This window comes from Choristoneura fumiferana, chromosome Z (assembly GCF_025370935.1).
Source record: "Choristoneura fumiferana chromosome Z, NRCan_CFum_1, whole genome shotgun sequence".
Lineage (NCBI taxonomy): Eukaryota > Metazoa > Arthropoda > Insecta > Lepidoptera > Tortricidae > Choristoneura > Choristoneura fumiferana.
Window position 1 is genome coordinate 27148648 of NC_133472.1, and position 20434 is coordinate 27169081.

Genomic DNA, 20434 nt, shown 5'->3' on the forward strand with positions numbered 1-20434 from the left:
AATTTAACAATTAATAAATTTAAAAGACCCTTTAAGATTCATTTCCGAACTGCAATCTATATATTATTTTTGTGAACTAACCATACTTCTTACTGTTACCTACCGACCGTTACGTCCCGTTTGAGTCACCTCAAAACACGCAAATCCCGTATAATATTTTTCCTACAATGTACTAACTTAACTTTTCTTCTACGGCAACCTCTCATCAAAAATGTCAAATCCTCCTGTCAAAGCAAATCGTATCATTAATTATTGCCGTTTCAATAGACGCATTTTTAATTACATTAACGCTATGTTATTAAATTTAATTTTAAATTTGTTACACTAATTATTAAGAAGCTAATCTCTGCGCGTGTAGGCATCAAACTCTTCCTACTATCTCAACTTAAATGCTTACTTTAGAACTTTGGTAAAACTAACTCAGTGAAACGCTGTGTTGTTTCAATCGTTTACAAGAGGAAAAGAATTATAATGTCTGTCACCCGATCCGATACATTGTTGCTGAAAATTCCTTGTCTCTATGATCGCTGTCATGTCACTTTATCTGTGAAATTGGGATCGTTGCGGCGAAAGAACGAAACCCAAGGTCCTGCTGTCCCACTAATGTACTTAATTGAAATCTCTACTGTACCCATCATTTGTCTGACATCAACCGAAAAAGCCGGAGCTTACAATCGCAAGGTGAATATCGTACATTTTTTCTTATGTTTCTACTAATCTAAAATGTTGTTATTGTCCTAACCAAAATGTCAATGCTAACCGTCTACATTTTCTTTCAGATTCAACACAATAACGACATGGCCACAACTCTGTAATAACTTTGGCGAATGACCACTCCGAGGAAAAATAAACTTCTATTCTTTTAAACTTAATTAACTGGCGCTTACTCCTTTTTTCCATCCAACATTGTATAACATTTGATCTAGTTAATGTAAATGCTGCAACATAAGGTTACACTATAATTTACTAGCTTTTAAGTTTAATTTTCCCTGCTTACAATTTTTTTTTTTTACTCAGTTAATAAATAATATTTAATATAGATCCGTAATCTAAGCTAATTTTATGTTAAATTAATTTTTCATTTCTATTTGTTTGTGTTTTAAGGGTGATTTTACTTTCAGAATTCCATACCGCCTCCCTCTATCGTTTCCCCTATTTTCATACCCACCGTTACTCCATCAACCACTCACAACACCGCATAATTTTATTTCTATCTTAATTACCCTACTTGTCTTAATGTAGTTAATTAAATTTATTTTAAACACTACTAGCATAATAACCAACAATTAACAAAAGCTAATCTAATTTAAATTTATCCACTAATTAATAAGCATTGTACAGGTGGTTTAACTGAAATGTCAACCTGTATTCTAATTAATCTCTATTTTTATTCTTTTATTTTAATTAATTTCAACCAGATACAACTTATTTTATAATTCAATGTGTTAATAACTGGTGGCAGCCTTATTGGTTAATGCAAATAGTAACTATGTTTAGGTTTAAAATAATGTACCAGTTGTTCCCAAATAAATATTAAAACATAACTAAATAACTCTTATCTTGTGTGTCTCAGAATCTACTTCACCCATTTGTTTTTTTTTCTTTCTAATAGGTTTCACTGGTAGTACCTAGACTAATGTACTGCATAAAATTTTCCCCTCATCTCGTTGGTATTGGGTTCTACTAGAACATACATTTTTTTATAGGGATTAGTAGCTTTTACATATAACCCTTTATTTATACTATTTATACTTATGCTTCAAATTTCTTTACATACTAATTTCTACATATTGATTTCTCTTACGTTGTACATCTACCTTTCTATTTATTCCTGTCACTACTATTAACGTTTCCCCTGTTCTCTTGTCATAAAAAATATAAAATGTCATTTTTCTATTCTACATTTCTCTTTAGCATGTTATTTATCCTTTTATAATGACTTATTTCCCCCTGTTTAAGCATTTCTAATATGATTTAAGAATAAGAATATTTATTTGCGAAAATGTAGTAGTAAATAAGTTGGAGAAGCGTTTTTGAGTGCATACATTTTACTTAAACAAGCATGCAAATTTTCTTATAAACTATTGATTTGTACCATATTAAATAACATTAAAATACTATATTATGTCAAACTCAGAAGATGAAATTTAAAGTTATTCGCTTATTGGATCAAAATAATTATTAATGCCATAATAACACTTATCTAAACAAAATTTACGTAATTCATATTTATACTCAGGCATGTCAAAGTTACTTATTTCTATGTGTAGATTATTATATACTTTTACCATCATACATAAAGCATTTTTTGTAAAACAAGCTGTTTTCGACAGCGAAGGATAGCAAAGAAGAGTACCGCGGCTATTTGTAAATCAATATGTAATTCTGAAATATTTTCTAAGTATTTTTACAATTCTTTATTTACCCCAGAATCTGTTTATAATATCTCAGGTAGCTTTATCTTTTCCCCCTATCATAAATCTCTCTCAGATATAAATATCTAAATGCTCCTCTCATCCACTCAAAGGTTGACTGGTAGAGGATAAGTCCGCCTTTCTACATATAGTTATCTCATAGGTTGTCAATTGTGTTTGTTTACTTATTTTGTACAATAAAGAGTTTACATACATACATACATATCTTAATAATACATCTGCTACTATGTTTTCCTATTATGTATATATAATTGAATTGTTCTAACTAATTTATCCACCTAGTCACTCTAACATTATATAATCTCTAATTCTAGACAAATATTAGCGCCTTATGGTCTATTAAAATTATCACTTTAGCTCCACGTAAATATGTCTCGAACTTAGCCAATCAACTTATCACTGAGAAAACTTATTCGGTCACGGTCCAGTTGAGTTGCGGACCCCTGAATCCTCTACTGTGGTTAATTTTATTTTCTGGTTCAGGTGCATGAAATTTAACTAACTATTTCCCCCTCTAATACAATCCACATTCCTCTATCATTTATTTTCCATTGACCTCTTTTATACTGCATATAATAATTTATTGTACTTTAACTACAGTGCCTTACTTTATTTTATTTTTATTTACACTGCTGTTCTTGGTAAAGTATTTTATTTCTAAATTTTAATTCATCTCCCCCCTTATTCATAAAATTCTTTACGTTAATAATTACATCTAATTTGACCGCTTAATAAACTGATTTTGAATAAATTTAAACCTTAACGATAACAGTCTAACTTCTATTTTATGTGGTTTGATTTTTCTTTAATACGTTTTATATTTCAAATTTGTTTCTCATATCGCCCTAATTTTAATATAAAGTACACCTAAATTTTCCGCTTCCAAGTCGCCACGTTTCGTATCTATGGACGTGAACCCTTTACCTCGCTTACGCGCAATTTAAAAATAAATACTCGTACCGCCCTTCGCTATCTGTCACCGCGCAGCTGCCAACGTCAACACTATAATTCTATCGTCAAAGAAAGGTTCTAACCTCAATTTACTATGAACTTACGCTTGTCTTTATTACACTAAAAGTATTTAAAGATAACTAAAACTTTCCGTATCCGCGAGTTTATAATTTAACAGGTGAGTGCCGCCGACATAACTTACGTTCTATGATCTAACTGTAACTATTGATTTGGACTCAAGTTTCGACAGTAACTAACTATTGTTTTAAACGGTATTAACAGTGCTCGCGTTTTAAATACGTCCAAGTGTTAACTGTGTAATAATAATGCCTTTTATCTTTCAGATAAAACCTCACCCAGTGTATCTCAAATGTAAAATGTCTAAAGCTCACTCGGATCGCTCTTATAATGAAATTTAAATTTACTGAGCTCATTCAATGAAGCCAGACCCCACAACAGCCCATTGTTGTTGACATTGAATGGTATGTACTAACTTTCTTAATCTCACTATGTCATAATCTTATAAAATTTCAACTGTTAAATTATTTCTTTATTGTTATTACATTTCAAGTGACATTTAAACTCCAAATGTTTGTGTAAGCTAAAACCCAATTAAAATTCATTCTACTCTAACTTCAAACTACTCTTTCTGTTATTTATTTCTTTCTTTTATTTACAGAAAGTGTGATAATCTAATGACAGATGAGCGCTGAACATCACTATATCACACATACTTGAGCATGGATTGAACTAGTGTCTACCTCTCACGATTTGAACTTGTGTGCACTCCTGCTACATAATCAAGGAACTATTCTCACTCTAACTATACCGCTGTCCGCAGACATCTTCCTCTTAATAAAATAATTTAAACGCTTTTAGGTGCTATGATTAATTTTTGGTGTATTGTTTCATTTCTTTACCTATAACCCTCTACTATTATCATTTCATTAATTACTCAATCATTAATTAATTTGGTAAACTATTAATAACAATTGTCTCAACTTTCATATAACAACAAAGCGACCCCGTTAGTTATTTACTGATTTGTTTATACCAAACATTTATAAGTAAACTTAATGTAATAAATTGTAATTGACTTTCTCGCTTTCCCCTCATAAATTAAATTCTAAAGTAACAGATTTTTACTTTATGTTAATTTCTGATCTGTAAATCTATCATATATTACTGTTTTGCTTAGATCAACTTCTATTCTCTGCGCTCTACTTTCTAGGCATTGTGACTAAAAATACTATTTTACTCATGACTAATCTGATTAAAGCAAAACTTCTCATTATACTAATCCTGAGTAATTAATACATGATTTATAAATCATTTCCCCTATTACTTAAGAATGCCTGGCAACCGAGCTTTACTTGGGCTTAAACTAAAATATTGCTATCTCTCTCTAACTTTTGATGTATGAAATGTCGTTTGACCGGTATTTTTTCATATCTAAAATGGCGTCTTGTTTCACGTCTACGCATGCGCATGTGTGAAGTCTGGCCCTATACCACGAAGTGCAAAACTCGAAATTCGCATGTTGCCGTCCCGCCGACGCTTAAGTCATTTAATATGCGAGTAAAAGAGACGGTGCGATACGAACTTTGATTTTCGATTTTCGTAGTAGCCCTGTACACGCCCTGTAATTCTAACTTCTAACTGTCAACTCGCAACAAAAGCAAACGCTACTTTTATTTGTGTTTCGAATCCGCTTAGCTCTCAAATCTGATATTACTAAACTGTCTACGCTACTTCTAATGAAACAGATGACTATTCATTACTAAGGCCGAAGAAAACAGTGCATCGATTACTCCTACATCACGCCTAGATCTTGGATCATTGCAGCTTATAACTAAGGGTGGACCCTCGTCTTACTTCTGTGAATGTTCGTCAATCAAGAATAAACTATCTTAGTGTTTTTAGTGAAGTGAATTAAAAATAGGAAGTGCTTACGACCGTCTTCATTTCGACAAGAAGTTCTTTATGTTGTGACCCGCTAAATTTATTAAATTATTAAACTATTCTCAAGTTATTCCTATCCATACTGCTATAACACTGATTATAATCATCATCATCATCACCCCAGTCTATGCATATCCTACTACTAAGCACACAGGTCTCCTCTCAGAATGAGAGAGCTGATTCTCTATACTATCACAACTTTAATTCAAATTAATCTCAAACTCCATTTCACGAACAGCAAATTGTGGCAGTCTAAAAGAACAACCACTGTTTTGGAAAACGTTACTGATTTTATGCTATATTACCTATCTTTTACTTACTACAATCTATATCTAAATTAATTCTTAACCTCAAATCTTTTTATTTACAACACTTGTTATTATTTTTATCTATGTTATTAATTAAATACTCATTTTGGTCATGATTTTCTTTCTACTTTTGTTTGTATTCTAGCTCACAGCTTTGCAAACTGTAAACAGACTATGATTAAACTAACACCAAACTCTAAATTACTTAAGTAAATTAAATTAAGTTCTTCCTGGTCATGGCATACCATATTGTAATAGGTCTTTTACTGCCAGTAATAGGTGATGATATAATAAGTATTTTTTTAATTATCTTTAATTGTACTTGTACTTGACTGTACTTATGCTGGTCACGGCCAACAAATTGTAATAACCCTTCTAATGGCCTTGTGATCGTGAATCGTCTAGTGGATAGGAACCTACCTTATGCCCAGCAATAACCTAAGTGCTTTTATTTGAGAATTAATTTGAAAAGCCTACAGTTGTGTTTCTAATGTTATAATTAATTAAGCAGTACCTAACTTCCTGATAATTTTGACTCTAGATTGAACTCTACTGAACTTTAGGGTGAAACTTTAATTACTGAGATATGAATTTAGATATACTAGTATGTTTAGACTGGATGGTTCTAGAAATGGATCTTTCAGGTTACCTAGAATAATCAGTTTGGAAAAATGAGAGGAAATATTTCTACTACGGATAGTGTTTGTGTTTGTATTACTTCTGAATCTATTTTGACTTAAAACTAAGTTTAATACCGAGACCTGAGGTCTCGGAGGGCCTCAACCTGCCACCCCCGGCCCTTTCCTTTCGCACACCAGAGCAATATATCTCTATGGATATGTCAAGTTATGATTTTACTAGACTAAGCACTAACCTTGGTGCATCAAATCAAAGTATGGAAATACAAACACAATGTTTTGTAAGAAGTTGAATCTAATTTTAGACTTATGGTTACTTATTCTATGCTTATATTAGAATACTCTATGAGATGCTTAATTATAACTTTGATAATTAGTTCAGGAATGAGTTTAGACACTATAGCTTTTCATTTACTATAGGCGCTAGTATCTCTTAATTTAGATTACGTCTTATCTATCTTAGATATATGAAATGTCTAATTTGACATAATTTTATTTTGGTATAATTACTAATCTCATAGTGACTTTCACTTATTTTAATGAGCTATCTACTTAGTCTAATTTTCTAGTTCTACCAGCATTTGGCGTTACCAGAGTAAAGCAGAAAGTAAGTACCGATTTCTATACTTTACGCCCAGAACACAAGCGTTAATAATAATCTAACTAGCTTATAACTAGATAACCCTTGGGTATTCAAGATAACCTTTGTATTAGGTTTTGGACTCGTCTATGACTAGTTTTGTCTCAATTCATATATTTTAAATGAACAATAAACTGTTTCAACTATCAATCCTTAATCAATTATGTTTAAATCGAGATCGAATGAAAAGTATGTAAATTTCCAGATAGACTGTTGCCTGGTATGTGTCAACGTAAGCTATCGACCGTAGTCAGGATTTCTACATCCGTTCACTCAATGTAAGTAGGTACGACAACTAAAACAGATAGTATGTATTTATAACACGAAAGACTTTTGTATTTTAATTGATAGATGGTCCAAAACCCTCTACGATTTTATCTCTAACTTATTACTAGACATAATTTGATGAGATCTTAATCAAAAGTATGAATATGATGTTTGATATTAATTTTATCAAAACAAAGCTTATTTTAGCTGGCAATCGTAATTCAAATCGAAATTAGATGATAATTGTGTTAAATATTATTCAGTAAGTTATCTGGCATTTAATTGTCCACTTAGCTATGAGATCGTGTCATATCAATTCCCGCTTATTCATTATAGGAAAGACAGCTAAAATATGTTATTGTTATTTACTCTTAACAAAATGATCAAACCGTATTTTGGTTTTAAATTGAAGTCAACTTACTAATTTTAATAAAGTTATTCGTAGTCAAGTTCTTATGAACTAAGTTTTGTATAATGAAGTTTTGACGTAAGTACTTAAATAAATTTTATGTTTTATACTCTTTTCTTAAAATCTAATTTATGCCTTAAAACTATGTGTGTGCGAGTTTAAGCTTTCCCTAGCTCTGTGTTGAAGTTTAGCAATTTGGAGGAAAACCCTCATAGGTGAACTAATTGTGTGGTGAGTTAAAATAGTAACTTTTCCCGGTGTAAGGAAACGCTACTCTAGCTAAGCCCTATGAACTTCCCTACCTATATAGCCCTAATAAATCCTACAATTGTACTTTAAGCTTGCCTGAGGCCCCTACTCTCTGTCTGTGATTAGCAAAACTAGAGAATTAATCCCACATGTACATTTAGTGTAATGTAGAAATTCACGGTGCAATGAATTTCTTCTAATCTCCTATCAACAATGATGGTGTGTATACCTAAAGCCCTATCGGTCCCTAAATGGTGCTGAGCTCTCAACTTTCCCGAAGGAAAGTCCCTATGACGGAGAGCCCCGCGGAACAGCAGAATACCTAACGTTGTGCATAAATACGTAAATAAATAGGGGACAGGAATTCTGAGTTTCTTAAGTACAAACCAAGCGTCAACAAGACACGCATTCACTTCGACGAGCGCTACTTAGTCGTTACAAAAGACAAACAGAATCCACTGGTGGCTGGTACGACAGTATTTTGCCGCTGAAGCCGCCACAGCTTCAGGAAGTGGAAGCCTATTTCGTCCACGGTTGTCACCGTTAGGTGTCAGACGATATAGACGGACTTAAAGCTCAACCAAGGTACGTTATGGAGGAACCAAAGTCATTTCCATTAAGTTGGGAAAAACACAGAAAAGTTATGGGTTAGTACAATATATACGTAGGCTGAAATGAAACGCTATAAAACGATCACTCCACACTACAAGAACAAATAGGGACTTCACCGCCACAAGACCGCAAAGTTTCCCTCACACAAAGATTTTCCGAATGAAAATCAGCACTAAATATTTCACAAATAGTTAAAAAACCAGAGAGTTAATCATTATTCCGCAGATTAATGATCAAGACCCCGACACTTTACTTCCTGAAGAAATACTCACATTTCTTGTAAATTAAAATTAATTCAAATTAAATAAAATCAAAAACCCCAATTAAAATTAATGAAATAAAATTACCCGATACTATTGACTCTAATTTGTTAACAAAATGGCGCACAGAAACTAAAACCCCCGACTAGCAAAATAACGATGTTGACTCTACGAAATCTAAATCCATCTGGCTCCCGCCCTTTTTGTGTCACCTCTATTTATAGCTTCTCTCCCGGGACCTCTGGTATTTTCGCGCCAAGCGACCAAACGACGCCAAGCTTACCAAAGTCGACAACGTTGACATTGCCCGCTCTCGCTTTTTCTTCTGCCAAATCCTTATCTCAAAATAGCCAAATTTTATCCGTAAAATTTATTTTTGAACTAAAATTTCCTATTTATCTTGACACTATCCTAGCTTAACTATTCTAGTAAATACGTTTCATTTTTATATTGTGCTACAACAATAATTTTCAATAAATATTTATATGTATTTGTCAAATACTTCAATTTTACCTCAACGTTTTAATTTCCTTAACCTATCTAACAATAATCTTACTTCTAATGATAATTTTCTACTTATTACTCCCTACACTCTTTGAATATAAATAGCCAATTACATACTTCTATTGTTCGTTATAAAATAGCTAATTTGTCTACAATTATTAACTGGTATCCCCAATTCGCGCCATTTATTCATAGTTTCCTTTGTCGAACTAACGCTACTCAAAATTTGCTTATAATTTCGCCACGTTCCTACTTTAAGTCAGTGCGACAGAGTACTTGTAATTTCGTCTTAACTAAATGTGTAATTACTCTGCTAATACTACTCCGTTTTGAATGAAAACTTAAATTTATAATAGATAATGAACCAATAATCTATACTATGATTACGTAATGCTTGCATTTTCGGTTTTTCTTAACTTATTTAGCTAATTTCGACAACTTGCCGTTTCCATGATGCTTTCGTTGATATTTCTTTAAATTAACATAATTATTAACATCAAATGTATCTAAGATCTACTGTAGACTAATACTAATGATTCTATTACTATATCAAGTCTATTTTTGATGAATTTGTGACCATATTTCTTGTTTTTAGATAAAATTTACATTTCCATTACCAAAAGCGACCTCTATAATTCCCACGTGAAACTAACTAAATAGCCTCTCAGGTTAATCTGCCGCTAAACCCAGTTCGGCATTAGTTCACTAATTTTCCATGACGCCTACCATTAATTCCTTTAATTGACCATAGATGGCGTTTTTTTACATTAATTATTATACCCGAACAACACAATTCTAATCTCCAATTAAATTTAACATTTACTCATTAAATTGACTGCTAAATTATCCCTGCTTTAATTACATCGACATTCTAATCTCAATTACTCTTATTTAACTGTCTTTGTCGACATGTTTTTGTTTCGAGTTTCCATCAAACCTTCATAGATGGCCCCACTAACAATTTTCTACTAATTTATTCCCAGTGACGGTCGTGTGACACATCCGAACCGTTACAGCTCGCACAGAATTACAGCCTTATTCATTAAAAAAACCTTTAATTGAGTTTGATCGGTCTGTTACTTAGCAGACTGATTAAGCTTAATAGACGGTTGTCAAGAATATGATTCATAAAACACTTGCTAGCAGTCTTGCTAGTTGTTGAGCTGCTGATAGACGGATTAGACGCGTTATGTTGGCCACCTTGACAAATCAAGACAAAAAATGGCCTAATCGATAATTTAAAAAAAAATTGACAGCAGTGACAGCAAATTAGCAGGAAAAAAAATAAAAAGCGAGATGTTTGTTTTCCCGCCATTTCCGATTCGCATGTTTTATGTTGTGCAAAAAGCCATAATTATGTTAATCATTGCCTATTTTTGTTCTATTTATTGTTAATTTATTGTTGCTAATTTAGAGGATTTTTAAATACAAATTCCTGAAAATAAATTTTCCAGTTTTTTTTTTGTTAAATCTTTGCGTAGCCCTGCCTTCACTTAAATATCTTCGGTATGGTTTTTTGCTCTTGTCAAAGTCAGCGGTTCAAACTTGTGGCGGCATTTTTGTGACTTAGCAGAGAGATAAAGGAGGGTCTACGGTCCTCTAACTTTAGCAGAGCCTTGATCGACTGATTAGCGCTAACAGACGTTTATGAATCATTGTTTTTTAGCATCGGGCCTTCAAGGAGCATTCAAGGAGGCTCTAACTTTTTATGAATAGGCTGTTAGTATGTACCGTAAAATGAGGCTACTTTGCACCGATATTGCTCCAAATTTCATAATCTTTGTTTCATTTTCAAAATTATTATGCTATTGTATGTTCATATAATATGTATTTATGTAAAGTGTAGCTCACCCCTACTATCATGCTATAAGCAATCCTTAAATTACGCCATAATGTTGTTTTGATATAAATATAAAAACTTTAATTTAGGAGGAATGCTCCCCGGCGTTTGGATAACTGAGCCCCTGATTTCAATTTCATTCATAACTCATACTATATTGTATTTCGATCCAATTGATGAAAGTGTAAACAAAGACGCCATTTATCCGACCACAGACGTTCAATGATGTGAAAACCTAGAACCTATTGCAAAATAATTAATCTGTTCAGTAAATCGATTAATTTATTAATTGAATAGATCAAAGTCTTTTTTATTATTTACAATACTTGGTTTTATTCCAAATACTGTTTATTCAATTATAAAAGCAGTAACTATTTTTTAATTTTAGGGAAAGTAAATAAAAATCGCTTATTCATCCGCGCATTAATCGATTTTTAAAATGTCGAATTTTCCACCATCTCTACGCTAGTCTATGCTACTACAGATTATACACACGTTTTAATCAAGAAATAACGTCAGATTTTGACAAAGATTTTTCAAATGAGAAATAAATATTGAAATCAAGTGAATTTTGGTGAAAAAAGTGGTTAAAAGACATCTAGTTAAAAGACACGAATTATAGATAAATGTGTTATTTATTCGATCCAGTGAGTGTTTATACAAGAATTTTGATGAAATTGGTTTGTTTACACTTTTAATAAATTGGATAGGCATAACGTATAGCAAGCGTTTGGTGTAGTTTCACACCATCATAAATTAAACTCTGCTCCGACACGAATTATAACTACCTAATAACTACCTTTGAGAAGATTTTTTTTACGTAATTTTGATTATTGATATAAGAAAACGGTGCATACTAAGTCTATTTTTTTTAATAAATCTTAATAAGGTGAATCATACTTAATCAGGCTGCTTTTTTACCTTTGGGTATATATAACTTCAGGAAAAGAGAATAACTTTGTAATATTATTATAGATAAATAAGTTGAAATAATACTTTTTTTTTCTTGACACAACTAAATATTTTTTCATTTTTCTCGTACATACTCGTAAACATGACTCGACCCTATTTTGGTTCGGATGTTGTAGGTATCTTCTCAAAAAAGTACAAAAACTTCTTGCTTTCACTTTTGCTCTAGTGGTTTATAGGAAATAATTGTAATAGAATAAAGTAGTTATGTAGGTGTACCTGTTCACATACTTTAAAATAATAATATTGTGATAAATCCTGCAATCATAATATTTATGTACCTACCACGGTTATACTCGTATTAATGTAATAATAACCTGTAGAGTCTTCAATCGAAAATTAATAAATGAAGAACACAACTCCAAGAGAAGCCCTACATGAAACACAAGGTATATGTAGTGTGTAGGGCAAACACCCGCAAGGGATCCTGCTTCATAGGTCGGGGCATAATAATATTGTAGGACATAAAATTTCCAGGGGGGGGCAGCTGCCCTCCACTGAACCCTGCGTACGCCCATGGTCCTTACGTACAGCTACCGGCAATCCGCAAATCATTATTCAAATAAATATGTACACTTAAGAGAAGTCTCTTCGTTCCATTCTCCACACAAACGTAGTCCGGTCACATTTGAAAACTAGGCAACAGAAATAGATGAAATTTTGTAAGTATGAACTAGACGTAATTATCTATGCCTGTGGTTTTCAGATTTTCATATAAATGTGTAATATCAAAATTACAGGAGCTCAAAAGTTGACGAAAAAAAAGATGTCAACTTTTTACGAGAATTACAGACTAATAAAGCATTTTTACAAAAATCGAAAAAACCACAGGCATAGAAAATATAATAAATATCTTCTTTTTTTTATTCAACTGGATGGCAAACGAGCAAGTGGGTCTCCTGATGATAAGAGATCACCACCACCCATAGACACCTGCAACACCAGGGCGATTGCAGATGCGTTGCCAACCTAGATACCTCAAGCTATACATAGATTGTAAAATATCATTCATTTCTGTTCTATAATTTTCATATAATATGAGGACAACGAAACCCAAAATTCAACCGCCCAAATCTTGAAAAGCCTACAGCTATCTCGATATAAATTACGGACGTCGTTGCGGAAGGCATGGGGGGGACGGCTGCGAGCGCATATGTCACGAGCGATAAAGACAGCAATATCCCAAACGAATACCTAATGCGGCCTCGCGGCCGGCAGGGAAACTTCTCTTAAATAGCACTTATTAATTTTAGTATAAGAAGGTACATAGTATTTATATAGCAGTACTTAGTAGCTATTAACCGTATATTATTAATAAAGGTCTACCACTAGATTTATTTAATATAATATAATATTGTTTTAGTAATATAATCTTATGATGAGTGCTCTATCGCTGTCCCAATAGTTGCCAGCTTTGATTTTATGTCAGCAACATCATCAGCATCTATTGGGCGTGAGCGTGTTGAGCACTCGGTTACCTTACTAACGTTAGTAACTTCTCAAACTTATCTGTTTAAAATATTTATACTATTGCATTATATTAAAATGTTGTTTATTATTAATAATATTTATGTCGGCGGCCGATCGTAAAATCCGCCAGATCACGAAATTCCTAGGCATATCGTGAAATGCCGCCATTTCATGAATTGGCTAAGGGACATCCGCCATATCGTTGATAACTCACCGTTTAGCGATTTGCCTAGTGAAGTTTAGGCAGATCATGAAATTCCTAGGCATATCATGAAGCGCCGCCATTTCATGATTTGGCCAGTTCAGGCAGATCATGAAATTCCTAGGCATATCATGAAACGCCGCCATATCGGTTCTGGCACTTCGCCGGCCGCTGCCGCGGCACGCTCGCTTCGCTCGCTCGGCTCGTGCGTCGTAATCACAATTAATACTAACCACTCCTCGCTTCGCTCGTCGTACCTAAATTTTTCTATATAAATAAATAACAACTAGTGAATACTTTATTTACCAACAAAATTCTAACCTCTAAAATACGGGCAGACGTCCACGGTTTTTTCACATTGTGCACAGAATCCGTTTGATTCACATAAAAAGAACGGAGCTGATGTTCAAAAGCTTCTTTTGCACTTCTATTTTGAATTCAATCACTATTTTCGGTTTAAAGATCATTTTGTTGCGACGCCGACATTTTTCACGCGCTAAACAAACACGGGCGGTCAGCTGGTCACGGCCGCCATTGCATACGCAGCGCCACCAGTGGCCAAATAAGAAACTATTTTACGATGTGCCCGGTATAGAGCTAGGAATATCGACGAATGCGTTGCTCTAATCGATCTGCCGTATTATTTCTCAGGCGTTTAGGGGCATAAATGTCCAAATGTCAGAAAGTCCAGGTGTCACATTGTCCATGGTCAAAAAGTCGAAGGTTATAATGCCTTAATGTCGATAGTCCATATGTCCGAGAGCCCAGGTGTCACATTGTCCATTGTCAAAAAGTTCGAAGGTTATAATGCCTTAATGTCGGATAGTCCATATGTCTGAGAGTCCAGGTGTCACATTGTCCATTGTCAAAAAGTTCAAAGGTTATAATGCCCTAATGTCGATAGACCATATGTCCGAGAGTCCAGGGGTCTCACTCATTCTAATTTGGTTTTGTTTACACCTATTGCAATCAAATTGTTTTCGACTCGATCGCCTTTACTGTCAAGTCAATAAGAGCTGCCACCACGTAGACAATACGATAACAATATGGAAAGAGACAATGTAGAATGAGGCCCCAGTCCATCTGCATGACTGGATCAGCTGGTCAATTCTTGTCGACTCGACATGACATGTACGAAGCATCATAGAATGCATCTGGATCTTTCTGAGAATGGGTCTCAGGGTGTTAGATAACAGACTGGAAATAGGCAGATGAGCAAACTAGCTCTCTAATCTATTTCAGTTATATTTATCATTTAGTTGTGTTATTCATATTTTTACACAATGAGACATTATGGGATTCAGGCCTTCAGAACTAGGACGTTTAATCCTTCGGACTTTTTGAGTATGGACTTTTTGACGCTAGGACTTTCAAACACTAGGATGTTTCATCCTTCGGACTTTTTGACCATGGACTTTTTGACGCTAGGACTTTTAGACACTAGGACGTTTCATCCTTCGGACTTTTTGACCATGGACAATGTGACACCTGGACTTTCTGACATTTGGACATTTATGCCCCTAAACGTTCTCAGGCACATCGTGATATGCCTGGCCAACGTTTAGGCATATCATGAAATGGCGGCGTTTCACGATATGCCTAGGAATTTCGTGATCTGGCGGATTTTACGATCGGCCGCCGACATTTACACAACATCATTAGCACGTTGAAGAATTTCGCGCATAACTTGTTTTACATATTATATAACAAATTTGGACCGTCTTCGTTATAAATGGATTACCAGTTCGATGTCTTCAAACTAATTAAAGTAGTTTAATGCGATAAATGCAAGAAACTTGTTCTATAACGTTTACCTGTTTATTATTTATAATTTAAATATCATCAAATATAATTTATTGAATCAGGCGTTACTTTGCGGAGGTCCATATCAATGAACTAAAACAATTTCCTTGCTCACCCGCGACCTTACGATAGCTAAGCTTATGCAAAATATGCGTGTTCATGCAGTTCCTCCACCTCCACACTGTAAGAACACACACAAATCACACAAACCCATCTATCACCACCACCACACTACACTGACGCGTTTCGAACTCAACCAGAGCTCATCTTCAGAGTGACACAACCGTACACCATGCTACCAGTTGTTAGATTAACGAACCACAACCACCGTTTTAATTTGTCACTGTAAATCCCCAAGTACCCACATATGTTTTATGAAACAAAACAAAACTACCCACAATTTTTTAATTATTTTTTTAACCGTCCTTCAAAACTACCTTGATTTTTATTTATTTACTGTCAAGGCATGTTTTATTAACTACCATTGCTGAAATTAGATCCAAGCCGTAGCAAGGGATATGAAACTAAATTTACCTGCTCATTAATAATAGACCCCATACTGTTGTATCTAATTATCTCCATGCATTCTAAAACATCGAGACGAAACCCCTTGCCACAATAATGTAACACTTCATACGAATCTGAGTCCGATAAAGAATGATTTAGTTCCAACAAATGTTTGGCAAAATTCGACTTATCAAGATGCTCATTCCTATATGCCGAAACATGCTCTTTAAATCTATCATTAAAACTGCGACCTGTCTGACCAACATATACTTTACTGCTACAGTGCTCGACCGACGGTACGTCCTGACCGTCAGCGCTGACCGTCGGTTGCGAAAATTCATTCAGTGCTACGCTGACGGCGAACTGGGACGCGTGTGTACAGTTCACAGGTCGGTCGCTCCGTCAGCGAAGCACTGAACACATTCATACAATCTCATAGCTCGTCGGTCGACCGACGCCGTGCGACCGACGAGCCGGACCGACGGTTCGACCGACCGTACGCGCGCACCAAATCACGAGCGTACCGTCAGCGTAGCTGTGTGCGCATTCATAGACTTGCATAGCTACGCTAGCACTGTTTCCAGCCTTAGTAATTCCTGCGAAAACCAAGGTTGCCGCCTTTTTTGTCTCTCGTATTTACTCAATAGTATATTTTATAACGAGGGCTAAAGATATATAAATGAGCCCGGAGTGGTTAGCCCCCATAGCTTCACGTCGGGCAGCTAAGAAAGTCCGAGGGTGTTTATGGCTTAATTATTGAGCTGAAAACTATACTGTACATCGAATGCGAAAGTACCTACAAATAAAAGTACAATTCTATATCATTGATGCATGTGTCAGTGAATTTCAAATAGTAGGTACCTACCTACTTACCAACTTATACATACATATTTCGCGTTTTGTTTGATTTCATGTCAAATTTCAACAACACAACAATACGCTTTCATGAAAACTGAATGTACATTCCGTAATTTAAGTTCAATAAATAGGTAATAGAATCAAGAAAATAATAAAAGCTTTCGCGACTTCCAAACTTTATATTTTATTTTTAGGGTTCTGCAGCTCGGTAATGTCTTGTCTTGTTTGGTGCCTGTCCAGACCTCTTTTTATCAATGCCCTTGGAGCAGTACTTAAATTCAATGCAATCATAAGATGCAGTCATTAAAAAAGGTGCTTCTGCACAAATTGCCGGGGAATCAAAACCTACAGGGTACTTCCAGTTGTCCCAGACACTTGTAATTTGCTAGGGAGGTAGCTTTTCTAGCACAACCAATAAGTCTGAAAATCTTGATTTTTTATGCCTGTCCATGTTAATAACCAATCTAAAATTACCCCGCGCCGCACTGGCTCACATCGCGTGTCTGACCCGCACTTGGTCGGGTTTTTTTAATCCTCATCTCTAATCAGTTTCATTCAACTAACGATAAAAAGTATCACTAAACACACTTTTGTACACTCATAAAATGCATTGCGTTGCGAATGATATTAAGCTCTTCGTCGCGTCGCTGAGTGAGATGGCCCATTCCCAGTACGCGGGAGAATCTAAAACATTAAGGTGCTGTTTCACCATCCATTGATTAGCGTTAACTGGCGGTTAGGTGTGATGCCGTCTCTATTTGTTTTGTTAGAATAGACGGAGATGGCATCACATTTAACCGTCGGTTACCGCTAATCAATGGATGGTGAAACAGCCCCTAAATGTCAAATTGGTGCTGCCATCTTTGCGGAAGAAATGCGAAATATTTTACTATAGAAAATATTCCACATACTCGTACAATCACTAATTTTTCGATTGAATTAACGTACATTCATGGTTTTATTTACCAGTTTTATGTCATTTTTGTTTTACGTTCTCGTATATTTTTTTATATTTATTTAATTAATATTTGCATTCAGCTTACAATTTATGCAATGGCAGTTACCTACTTCTTGCTGCATAATACAGATCATTTTCTTAGCAATCTTCGTGTTGCCTAACAAAGTCATGCACTCTAAGTAGGTAAGTAAATTAAAAAAATACATTAATTTTTTACTGCCTTGCTCGGGATTAACTACACGGTTACTCCTACTTCGTGAGGGCCACATTGAAGTAGGTAGGTCTGCCTAAAGGCTAAAGAGCATTAGTAGTGAAAACGTTCTATAAAAAAATTGTGTTTTCGATTTCGAAGATTTTATTAAATTATTATGATTATATTATAATTGTGCGTGTGCGTACGTGTATTAATGTTATTTAATAAAGTTATATTGAGTTATTGTTAAGTATGCTTAGTTAAATATTAAATTTTATACGTTATAGTTACTATAAACTCCTGCAATAACCCATTTTATGAATGTTCAACTCGAGTTTTAGCCATATGGATGCTTCGCTTTAGCTTGTGTGACATTTCTATTTTTCCTAATAGTTATTTATTATTTATTACTGTGAGTTAATCACTGAACTATGCTCTGCGAAGTTTAATTATTATGTAAGGTGACCCAGGGCTATTATAGTAGCTGCGGGGATATTGTATCTGAGCCGTCTGATGGCGTCCTTACGACGCCATGTTCTTCTCGGCCGTTTTACGTTGTGTTCGCCAGAAGACTGTCTTCACACAACACACATGAACATGGCGAACAATATTCCCCCAGCTACAATAGCTACGGGTCACCTTACATATTGTATGGTGATTTGGTTCGGATTGACAGACATTAAGTAATATCGTGCGTAAAATATAGGTAGTTGATCTTGAACAGTTTCTTCTAAACCCTATCACAAGAACTTGATCAAATAAGAAAGGTCAAATATGGCACGAGGGCATTTAAGACATGGCTACCTGCTTTCTTTATAGCTAGATGCCGTTTGCCGAAGTTTCGTGATCGTTTATTTATAGTTGTTATGTGTAACAAGTCAGCTGGTAGGAATATTTTACACTTGCTCGTATTTTACCGCAAAACTGGTACTATTATTTCCACGAGTTTGAACTCTATTTATTAGACACTTTCAAAGTTCCATCAGATTAACGTGAATTTTATTACTTTGCCAGAATAGCTACTTACAAAAAATTAATGTTATCTTTATTTCAAGCTGTTGAGTAACTACGAAAAAAATCAAATCAAGTGCGCTTAGGTACTCTTACTACATACGAAGTAATAAATAAACTTTAAAAAAACTTAATAAGTAATATAACGTTTACGTTACTTATTTAACGTTGTTTTGTTGACGAAGCCAGCAGGGCTACTACGCAACTCGAAACTCGAAGTTCGTGTCGTGCGGTCCCTCTCGCTCTCGTAGTATAAGTGTCAGAGGGACCGCACGACACGACCTTCGAGTTTCGAGTTTCTTAGTAGCCCAGCTGTTGCGGATATTACGTTGTTAAGTAAATTTATGGTGAAATTTATGATATGCAAATACTTAACTGAAAGATGGTTTTAATATTGAATAAAGTATTTAACATGTATTAAAACTTTTCTTAAAAATAATACTTACAAATTGTTTGCTTTCTTGGGTAGGTATATACACGTTATCTCTGCACGTTTTACTTAATGTCTAAGTTAGATTTTTCTCTTAAAGATCTCGTTTATTAAAAATAAAAAAATGGTCAAGCTTGTACACGTCATTCGAAGGCAAAGGTGAAAATATTTTATGATTCTTTTTAAATAAAAATGGCATAATTTTTTTTTAACTCATACATAACCGGGAATCGAACCCGATCAAAATCTCTACATATAAACAACTAGCGACCCGCGCCGGCTTCGCACGGGCAAAATAAAAATAAAAATGGCCAAGTGCGAGTCGGACTCCCGCACGAAAGGTTACGTACCTATACAACAGTAGACATTAGCAACAAAGGGCAAAACATCACGTTAATTGTATGTGAGCCCCCCTTAAATATTTATTTATTCTGTTTTTAGTACTTGTTGTTATAGCGGCTACAGAAATACATCATCTGTGAAAATTTCAACTGTCTAGCTATCACGGTTCATGCATGAGATACAGCCTAGTAACGTACAGACATACGGACAGTGGAGTCTTAGTAATAGGGCCCGTTTTTGTTATCCTTTGGGCACAGAACTCTAAAAAGGTCTTTTATTAAGGGCACTTCACACACATTTTTCAACTCCATTTCCCACAAAAACTACCCTGCGCGAAGCCGGGCGGGGCGCGTCAACGTAGAGTAAATGCATTTATGGTTAGATTGATATTTTTAATTTCGTAATATCTTTTGAATGGAATATCCGATTTGAATAATTCAAAATGTAATCTACAGGTATTAAAAAGTAGTTATATGGTATCGTGAAGTTTTTTGTAGAGATTAATATATTCTTTAATACCGTAGAACATTTTTTTTGTTCTATCATAAACAGTTTCCACAGCGCAGGCGATGAAATAAGGGAAAATGAGAATGAAATAAAAACGGTACTAAATTAA

General features: G+C 34.5%; 1 protein-coding gene and 1 long non-coding RNA gene across 20 annotated transcripts in view; both read left to right on the plus strand.

The window, feature by feature from the left end:
* Positions 1-20434, plus strand: part of LOC141432893 (coiled-coil domain-containing protein AGAP005037) — a 185049-nt gene that overhangs the window by 137127 nt on the left and 27488 nt on the right. The gene's annotated exons all lie outside the window — the stretch shown is intronic.
* LOC141433017 (uncharacterized) lies at positions 3197-4278 on the plus strand. Its single transcript, XR_012451884.1, has 3 exons — positions 3197-3564; positions 3731-3868; positions 4066-4278. It is a non-coding gene; the product is annotated as an uncharacterized lncRNA (long non-coding RNA).